The 10,615-nt window shown below is 43.3% G+C and overlaps 1 long non-coding RNA gene across 1 annotated transcript in view; it reads left to right on the top strand.

Annotated features, from left to right (window-relative positions):
* LOC128113502 (uncharacterized) overlaps positions 1–3,384 on the top strand; it is a 303,408-nt gene extending 300,024 nt beyond the window's left edge. The window contains exon 8 of the long non-coding RNA XR_008219508.1: positions 797–3,384. This is a non-coding gene — a long non-coding RNA (uncharacterized LOC128113502). The remainder of the gene's footprint in view (positions 1–796) is intronic.
* The last annotated feature ends 7,231 nt before the right edge of the window (positions 3,385–10,615 follow it).

Below are 10,615 nucleotides of genomic sequence, written 5' to 3' on the forward strand. Positions count from 1 at the left end.
GTCAGGGGGGACGGGATGTGATAAAGACTGCGATTTACCTGAGATCTGAGAGAGACCCTTGGGAAGGCACTTGACTGCTGTGTAGGATTAATCATCCTCTGAAATCTCAAGTTCATCTGCATATGTTTTGGAGAGGCATCACGCCTCACTCTTTCCTCAGTAGCTCTGTTTGTTCAGTTTGCTGACACCAGACTCTGAGTCTATTGTCAGTACTTAAAGCCCATTTGAATTAGGTAGAACATCCTTTGAAATAGTCTTATCCTCATTTTTTTCTCAGAATGTGTACAATGAGGAAAATTCATTTCCTTCCTGTCTAGAAAAGTTAATGATCATTTTCCATTATATTAAAATATTACCCATTGTTATGACTTCAGTTTAATGTTCCAGAGTTTAGCTGTGCCAAGGCCGAGCCACCCATGTGTTATTTTAGACTTCCTCAAAAAGAAAAAAAAATAGATTGTTTAAGATGAGTTATGATCTAAAAAAAAAAAAAAAAAGGCAAGTCACACCATTTGGGGAGAATTAGTAGGTAATTATATATGTTTTTTTAAAATCACTTTTAGCATGAAAGCCCAAATTTTTAACAGTATTGACTCCAGAATATAATTATAAATGCCATGTTGAATCTCTGAACCAGAAATAAGAGCTTTCTTTTAAGATATAATAAATGCTTTCCGTATTGGGGCACTGTTTCCCTTTCAGTAGAGATGAAGAGTAGAATTATAGGCTACTATTGTATTGTGATCCCTCAAGTAGTTTATTATTTATTTATTTTTAAATTTCCATAATCTCCTAGGGGTAATTTGTGTCTGAAGACGAGGTGGCACCTTCTGGAAGGAGACACACTGGAAGGACCAACGTGGCCTCAGGAAACTGACCATCCGTGGTTCGGGCACTGATCTGGCCAATGGAGGACAACCCAGAGCCACAGTCTCACTCGTGTTTTCCTGAAACAAAGAGAAGGGGAGGAGGGAAACACGGAATCCCAGCCAAGAGTGAAGTGCCTGCAGGACAAGGGAAACGGCCTCAACAGAGGCAGGTCCCCCATCTCTGTCCCCTCCTGGACCAGTGTGCCTGGGACACGAGCTGGAGGGTCAGACAACACAAGCTTCCTTCCGTTTTTAGAGGCTGAAGTCTGTGATCTAGGTGCTGATGGGACTGGCCTCCTCTGAGGCCTCTGTGTCTGGTCTGCGGACGACCACCCTCTTGCTGCCTCTTTGCTTGGTGCCTCTGTCCCTTGGTGTTTCTCTTTATCACAAGGACACCAACTATACCAGGCTAATGTCCACCCACTGCCTCACTCTAACCTAATCACCTTCCTGAAAACCCTATATTCCCAAACAGACAGCTTCCCGCTTACCTATATAAGCCTTTTTTTTTTTTTTTTTTTTTTTTTTTTTTTTTTTTTTTTTTTTTAAATTTGACTTTACCTTAATTCCATCTTTGTAGACACACATTCTGGGGCACTAGGGTTGGGTCTTTAACATGAACCTAGAGGACACAATCTAGCCCTCATTGCTTTCTTGATGCTGTTTTGATTCGTAAGGGTGGGTGATGTATCTGTGGTTCATAGATGTAGGCCGACTCTTAGGCGTAGCTTAAAGGAAGAGTTGTAGGAGATGAGAGCCATCCACCTAGACAGAGATGTTTCAGGCTCTGAAAATTGTAAGAAACTAGTTTTATTTGGGCTGAACTAGTTTTTAACTTTTGTGGTGAACATTTCAGACATGCTTCACATGGAGAAAATAGTACAATTATTTTCTAATAGTACAACCGCCTTTGGTCCTTGACTGGGTTCAACAATTGTGATTCTGAACCTCTTGTTCCATCCATCCTTCTTTTTGCTTAAATGTTTTTTTAATAGAAATCCTAGTTGCTGTATCACTTTATTCCATGCCTCTTAAATATAAATATTTAATTATGAGACTATTAAAACATAAAAACTATCTTATATGATAATAGTGCCATTCTCATGCCTTAAAAATGAATGCTAATCTCACATTTTAATCCCAATTCAAATTTTCCTCATCTCAAAGAATTATAATTTATTGCACAAAGCAGGAGTCTAGACAAGATTGTTATTGCATTTGGTTGTTAGGAGACCATTTGTTTTGGGAAAATGGTATTTCTAGAGACAGCCCCTTAGCTTGTCCTGTAAGGTTGAGGTTGTGTTTATTTGTTTACTTAATTGGGAATGGTCCGAAATACCCAAATAAATTCACTGTCTGATGGAGTGGGTCTGGATAGAATTATGTATGTTTTAGCCTTGATGGGTTCTACAGGTTGACCTGGTGAGTGGCCAGCCTTACCACACAGAGAATTGAACTCGCTTCTTCTTTAGCTTCTCTATTTCTGTGTCATTGTAGTGGAGTCTTCAATGTTTTCTCTTAATCATAGACAACATTTCTAATACAAAGAACACAAGTAATGGGCAACCTTCCCCCACTTTATTCATACATGGCTTGGGTTTCAACTGCCCCTCTCTACCTCTCTTTAAGAAAGCAAACTTGTCTCGAAGCTAGTTTCCCTGCCACTCAAGGCCACCGTCCTTTCTTTGAGTCTTCTAAGCTCAATTTCAGTCTCCTCATGAACGCTACACACTTGCGATCACAGGAACTGCCTGTTTCATCTATATCCACTAGACAGAAAACCCAGCTCCTTCAGGGGGTTTCACAAACTGTCACTCACACCCAGCCAGCGTTTTGTGAGCTTTGTCACTTTTACCACTAGGAGCAGAGCCAGCAAGATGGCTGAAGGAGTTAAAGACACTTGCGGTACAAACCCGAGGACCCGAGTTCGATTCCCAAAAGAAATGGTGGTAGGAGAGGTGTCTCCCAAAATGTAGTTGTCCTCAGACCTTCACACCAAGTGTCCTGTGGGTGTGCATAGGCATGAGTGCGGCTCACACTCATGCACACAAATAATAACAAGCAATAAAGGAAATTGATGGCTGCCACATGGGTCACAACCTCTTACCTGTTCCTGGTCTCTCTCTGGTCCCTATGCTCTCCAACGTACTTTACCATACTCTCTTCACTCCCTCTCCTCAGAGCAACTTAGTAATAGCATTTCTAGCCTAGATTCTTGAGTCTCACTTCCTGCTTTGGATGGCTTGCTAAAATCCTTCTCCATCCCAGTGTAATCAGGGCTTGCCTTCAGATGAGTTTTGACGAATGAGCTCTTCTCCACCTTCCTGTAAGTAGACATTGATTAGCCCCTACTTCCAAGCCAGCTCCCATGTCCACCCTGCATCATCCCACAGTGTGCTGCAGCTCTCTCTCCAAATGCCCTTCTCTGACTGAGCAGGGCACTGGGAATGCTGCTTTCCTGGTCCATCTACCACTGTTCAGAAAATACTATCGAAATAAAGGATGCCCAATACTCTACATGACTTCTAAATTTGGTTGAAATGGAACACACCTTGAGTATAGAAGTCCCCAGCTTTCCCTGTTTTTAGCTGTCCTCATCCCCCACTGCAAACCTGCCCTTTTTGGGGCATTCGAATTTTCTCAACTTCTAATCCATAATCCCGTGGCCAAGGAATTCTCACTTACAACAGAAAACAAAACAAAACAAAGGGGCTGGAGAGATGGCTCAGAGGTTAAGAGCACTGCTTGCTCTTCCAAAGGTCCTGAGTTCAATTCCCAGCAACCACATGGTGGCTCACAACCATCTGTAATGAGATCTGGTGCCCTCTTCTGGCCTGCAGGGATATGTGCAGACAGAACACTGTATACTAAATAAATAAATCTTTAAAAAAAAAACAAAAAAAAAAAACAAAGCAAAGCAAAGCAAAAAAATTCTGAAAAATTGCGTCTCACCCAATTCAGCAGAGCACAAAGGCTAAATGGAATGCTGTCTTTGAACTTGGCTTTACGAAGATGTTCAATAATACAAATAATCCTGGCTGCCAGAAACTGCAGAATTTGTCAATGTGAGACTCAATTTTGGCTCCCATGTCTTGAATCTGCTTACAATCCCTTGTGTCCCGCCTGGAGCAGGATATGTTTACATTTCTCTCTCTCTCTCTCTCTCTCTCTCTCTCTCTCTCTCTCTCTCTCTCTCTCTCCCTCTCCCTCTCCCTCTCCCTCTCCCTCTCCCTCTCCCTCTCCCTCTCCCTCTCCCTCTCCTTCTCCCTCCGTGTGTGTGTGTGTGTGTGTGTGTGTGTGTGTGTGTGTGTGTGTGTGTATGTGTGTATTGTATGGGTTTGGACATGTTCACGTGTGGGAGCAACTGTGAAGACCAGGAGTGGACATCAGGTATCTTCCTCAATTGCTTCTCTACTGTATTTATTTTATTTTTATTTTCTTGAGATAGGATCTCTCACTGAACCTGGGGCTTCCTGACTGGCTAGACCAGGACCTTCCTCTCTCTATCTCCCAGGCACATTGCTGCACCGCTGAGCTCAGCTTTTTCTGTGCATCCCGGGGATGGAAACTCAGGCCCTCGTGCTCGTGTGGCAAGCTGTTTACTGAGGGAACGCTCTTCCCAACTCGGGGCAGGGTTCTTGATGTTTCCCTGTCTCTGTGTCCCTCTGTCACTTTTCTGGGCTTCCTGTCATTTGAAACTTAAACTTGCACTTCTCCGGAGGACTCAAACACCAGCTGCTATCCCATCACCTGAGGAAAGCTCTCCATGTGAGTGCGAATATTGACTGTGAGTATGAGTGCACTTGAGCACTGTAGTTTTTTTCACCTCATCCAAACTTCCTAACACAGAGAAATGCATCTTGTGGAATGGATGTGCACACATAACGATGCCTGCAAGATGCCTACATGCTCATGGGAAGCACGGTCACGAGCTCCTGACTCGAGTCCTTGAAACAAAAGAATGATAACATCTGAATTTCCTCCTTTCTAAGTCACAGTGTTGGCCATGTTTTTGCTATCAGAACTTCCTGTCGAGAAAATACATCTATACTGTCTGACCATGGATCCCCTGGGTCTGTTTGCAAAGGGTATTCTAATGGCTACACTGTTTGAATCGCTCTGCATTTCCAATGTAGCTGCCTCATTATCTTACAGAATCTGTCTGTCCTTTGTTTGGAAATGCGCATACTGTGAAGGATGGTACATCCTACATCTCAGGTGAAAATAGTAGATTTATGAGCTGTCCTCCAGCCTTGTCTGTCCTCTCCTAAGGCCACAACCTCGAAACATCAGTCCCTGAAACCTGTTTTGGTGTCAACTCTGAAATTCTGCTTTTTAAGAACATATCATAATGAAAAACCTTGGAAACAAGCACGCAGAGGTTTCACTCCTGACATACCCCAGAAGGTCACATGTTCTACTTCAGCTTAAAGGGACACTAATCATATTCAGCGTGTGAGCAGAGAGGCTTACAGTTGGAGATGACACCATCATTTGCATAGGATGTAAAAATGAAGGACCATTAATTTTATAGCATTAATTGAAGAGCAGAAGTGTTAGACCTCTATAATTATCTTCAGTGAATACATTTCAAAGACATCTCCACAAATGAGGCTTGCGCGTGTGAATGTGTGAGAATATAGACACGAAGAGCAGAGTGGGGGCTCCACTTTGTCCTCCTTCGAGATGCACAGATTACTGGATTGTTAAGTTAAAAGCCCAACTTAAATTTGAATTGCTTCTTCTGTGTGGAAACAAGACGTGTGTGAAGTCTAGACTCCCAGGGGCATGGTTCGCACAGAAGGAGGCTACCCAGCCTGAATGCCACATTTCAGAGCCACTGAGATAGAGAACAAGAGAAGTGGCAGCTCTAGGGGGTGGGCCATGTCCCCATATGTCCTCCAACACTCCACGCTCCATCAATCATAGCTTCACCGGGACCCAATACCCTTCTTCCTAACATGCCTTTCCCATACCCTGTATTTACCAGTCCTACGTGTGTTCCCACAGGCTAATGTCTCAGCTTAATATACATGGGTTCAAATAAGTAATCACTTTGCAGTATTAGTCATCTTAGTGGTTTGCAATTTAAGGTCAAAATGAAAGTGCTCTCTCTCTCTCTCTCTCTCTCTCTCTCTCTCTCTCTCTCTCTCTCTCTCTGAGGCAGGGTTTCATGTAGTTCAGGCTGGCTACAAACTTGAAGCCTTGAACTCCATCCTTCTGCCTCCACCTCCTGAGTGCTGGCATGGACCACAATGCCCAGTTGGAAAGTAGCATTTCTATGGATTTACGAAGACTATTAGAGGAGTCATTTAAGTGCCATTAGTTCTGGAGTCAAAGAAGTCCAAGTAGAATAAAGGATATGGATTATTGGGGAAGGGGAAAGAAGTAACGGAAAGGAAAAGCCAGCTGTGTGGCTGTGGGTGACATTCAGCGGAGTCAAAAGCATCTCTCGGCTCTCAGGGCTGCTGGACCATTGTTTGAGCGTGGAGGTCTTGGGAGCAGAGGAATTAGGGGAAGGGGAGGTGCAGCCCGAGGCTTAAGAGCTACTTGGGAGTTTTAGTAATTATATTGACACGAAAGACTCATCACTTTTAAAAATATGAGCTACCTCTGAACCTTAGAGTCCCAGAATCTCCCCAGGGTATAATTTCGGGTTCCTGAGGGGAAGGTTGGAAACCAGTGGTGTAAATCTAGCAAGCCTTTAGCTAATGAGCTAACCCGATGCACACACTCAATTTAAATGCCCCTGTCTCCAGGGTCCCTGCAGGAGTGATAACCCTGGTGATAATCTCAGGTACCACTGTACACTGGTAGAGGAGGAACTGAGGGGCTCTTGAGATATCTGACCCTATGGAGCATTGTCTCACTCTGTGAGAAGCTTCTCTGGGTTTAAGGGGTTACTAGGGGTGGTGCCAGCTTCCTCTCAATTCTTATATACCTCCCAGCTCAATTTGCTTTTCATTTCGTGCTTCATTTACTTAGTCTGATACGACATCCTTTTCTTTTTTAAGGCTTTCTTGAGGTAGATTGCATATACAATAAACTTCACATATTTAAAGTGTACAGTTGGATGTGTTTGGAAACACACGCACACCTACCTGTGAAGTCTAAGCATCGGATACTTCTATTACTACCGAAAGTGTCCTGTCCACTCGCAACACTTCTTTCCCTCTGCCCTTGTTCCTGCTGCAACTGCTGACCTGTTTTCTGTTGCTCAAGGTCGGTGTGCATTTTCTGAATGTTTGCCTAAACACAAACACGGAGGTCGATTTCACTCTTCTTTTGCCCAGCTCCTCTCGTTCATCAGGACTATATTTTGCTGCGCTGCTGGAGACATGTCTTCATGTTAGAAATAGCTTTATGCTCCGACATGGTCCACAATGTGACAAGATATGTGTCTTACACAGGATGTGAGCATTGGCTTTTTTTTATAATGCTTTGTTCTGAGATGTCCATGGAATTGGACCGATTGGCTTCTCCGCCTTATTGGTTTTTGGAAGAAAAGAAGTGTGCCTTAGTTTTGAGGGGAAAAAAAGAATTAATTCTTATCATTTATTATTCTTTTGGGGTTTAAATTCCAAGGACTTGAGGGGGGTCTCTTCAGATTAGTCTCTGGACCTGGATGTGAAACATCCTCATTTCCTTCTACTACTTCAATAAAGCAGTAGGCTGACCTTTTGTGCAGAGTGTTAACCATGCTGGTACACCTGTGAGGGTGACTTACTTCCTGCTTGTTTTCTGACAGACTGTTGCAGGAACCCCCAAGTTCCACATGGAGGAGATGGGACTAAGAGACCTCCAAGACCATCCTCCTCTGTCTGCATCTCAGAGTCAAAACAGTCCTCCCATCCCACCCCCAGCCCCCAGATCTCCATAACAGCTGCACTTCAGGCCGAGGTCTCCTTAAATATTTCGGGTCACACATCTACACTTGCAGAGGACAGAAAAGTAGCAAAAAGTAATGTAAGCGAAAACCAAACCAAACCAAAGCAGGCAGTGGCCCCAGCAGTTAAAATTCCTGGGGTTGACTGGATTGGATCCAGAGGCTCAAGCGTGTCCACACCCAGCCCTTTCAGCCCTGCCTTTCTCTGTATTGATTTTACTCACAGACCATTCTCTCTGCATAGCGGTCTCCTGCAGCTTCAGGCTCAAGCCTGATGACTTCAAGCCTAGGAGTTTCTCAACCCACTGTCCCAACAAAAACAAAAGAGGGAGAAGGGACATGCTGGACAGTGCTTCACTGAGTACTCACCCGTGGGTGAGGGAAGGAAGGGACAGATGACCTCATGTAGACTGCCGTGAGGAGGACGCCTTCTCACCCCAGGGAAACTAAGCATATTTAACTAAAAAAAGGGACAGGGTATGTAGCTCCTGAGCACATACATGGAAGGTGCTCACTGGCATTGTTCTGTTTCTAGCTTCTGCAAGCCAGGGCACAATTATATTATCAGAACCTAAAATCAAACACATTTTATGAGATTTTTGAAATGTGATGCAAAGAAAGGAATACTGAATGATCTCTGTGGTGGGGAGAAGCGGATAAGCAGTCATCTTTCAGAAGAGTGACAATATCCTACAGGAAGTATTCTGCGCTGAGTATGAGCCACATGCTGTGTTAACAACAGTAATGGGTTGGGGTAGGGGTTCTCTACCAGAGCACGATTGTGGCATTATATGAACATTGTTTATGGTTCTATAAACTTTATAACTACTTTTTGGCTCTCTGTGAACTGATTAATATGATTAATACATCATTTACCTGTATATCTTAGCTCACAGAAGCTGACTGGTTGTTATTGGCATAGCAACATAGAGCATTATACTGTTCTGTACAGAGTGTTTCTGGAACCCAGTGTTTTTCCTGGGTACCTCCACATATTGCTATGTCTGAAGCAGAACTCAATAGAAGACTATGGCAACTCTAAGAACCCTTTGACCAATACATTGATCTCAAGAGTGATTTTAGGCTGTTAAATGTATAAAGAAATGAGTGTCTAGTATGGATTTGCTAGTGAAAACCTCAGATAGCCTTAAAGGCCAGGCACCGGGAGACAAATTCTTACTGTTCTTCTAGGAGATTAGCATCCTCTGAGAGTAAGCCTTGGGGACGTTGTAACAGAAGGAATTTAAGCATACGGATGATGTTAATTCCTCAACCATACATCAAATTGCACCAAAGAGCTTAATTTCCCATTCAGGACATGATCATAAAAAGGGGTACTTCTTGGTACTAAGCTAAACTATCCCTCTCAGGTAAAGCTGCAAAGCTCAAATTTGGCCCTGATATAGTAGCCAAATTACAATGCTAATGGAAAATCATAGCCTTATCGAGTCTTTCATGTCAAAGTTAGGGCATACTTAATGGAGAAGAAAGGGCCTTGGGAATTTAATTTAAGAACATATAAAAATCTTCCAGTGATTCAAAGAACCCTGAGTTTTCAGTGGTTCTAAACATCTGGCCTATCACCAATGAGTAACTAGACTTGCAGAATGGTGGAATGTCCCTTGATCTCTCAGCCAATAGTGTTGGCTGGATAATAGCGTGTTCGAAGCTTGGGGCAGTCTGCGTAGCATATGGTACATCCTCAGACCCATAATGCATTCCTGGTGCTCTTTGATCTTTTATACCATAAAACGCATGGACTCAGAATCAAAAGATAGAAACTGAAAAGGTACAGAAACTCTAACAACCCTACTGCCCAAGTTCTCCTTTCAATCCCTAAGATCCTGGGATCCTCCAACTTAAAGAATTTAATGCCCAAGGGAAGAATTGCTTGACTGAGGAAGGAAAAGTTGCCAATGAGTTGGAAAATGAGACCCCTTCTAAAGAGGGGCTAGTTTGGACTCCTCTTGCCCCTGCAAAATCAGGCAACAAAAATAGGTTTTCATTGTTGCCTAGGGAATTGGTTCTTACTGACATAGCAAAATAGAGAGTTATACCATTCTCTTCAATGAGTATACAACTCTGCGTGAGACTGTTTTTGGAAGCCCAGGGATCCTCTGGGTACCTCCACATATCGCTATATCTAGGAGTAGAAGACTATAGCAAAAATATGTTAGAAGGATCACCAAGCGGCATTCCCCCACACCCAAATGAAGGCTGAAAGAGTCTCTTCATCAGGTAAAGGGCCTCCACCTGCTAGTTTTAAAGAGGTTTTTGTTGTTATTTTGCAAGCACGGCATAATTATGAGGAAGGATGTCATAAAATCCGCCCATGGCCATGTGATTGCTTGCAGAAATGATACATAGCTACTCATTTGTGTCAACTTTTCCTCATCCCCTTTCTTTTTTCTACTTCCTCTTATTTCTGCAAAGCTGTATGGATAGAAACAGGTAGAGCCTGGCTCATGGAACATCAGGATGGATTGACTCAACTGAAGAAGGTGTGCATTCCATGGTGACCTGAGCCTAGAACTCAAAAGTGCAAACTGAGGAAGCTCTAACTTATCCCTTTGGAGGGAGGGGATGTGTGGTGTGTGTGCCTATTTCTTAGTCATGAAAAGAATTACTGCAGGATGTTAGGCAGTAACATTTGTTCTTGTATATAAGTGTTGTTCAGAACTTGTTTAGAAGAAGCCAAGAGGAAGATGGGGTGGCGAAAAGGTAGATAGACGCTATGGGTGTACTTTACATTATGGGTCACCATTTCCCTTTTCAGCGTTTGAAAGAACTTTCACCTGCTCAAGGCAGAGGTTGGAAACTCGCTTTTCCTCAGCTGGAGACGAGCCACGTGACCAGAGGT

This window comes from Peromyscus californicus, unplaced genomic scaffold (genome assembly GCF_007827085.1).
Source record: "Peromyscus californicus insignis strain IS unplaced genomic scaffold, ASM782708v3 Scaffold_18__1_contigs__length_77618521, whole genome shotgun sequence".
Classification (NCBI taxonomy): domain Eukaryota; kingdom Metazoa; phylum Chordata; class Mammalia; order Rodentia; family Cricetidae; genus Peromyscus; species Peromyscus californicus.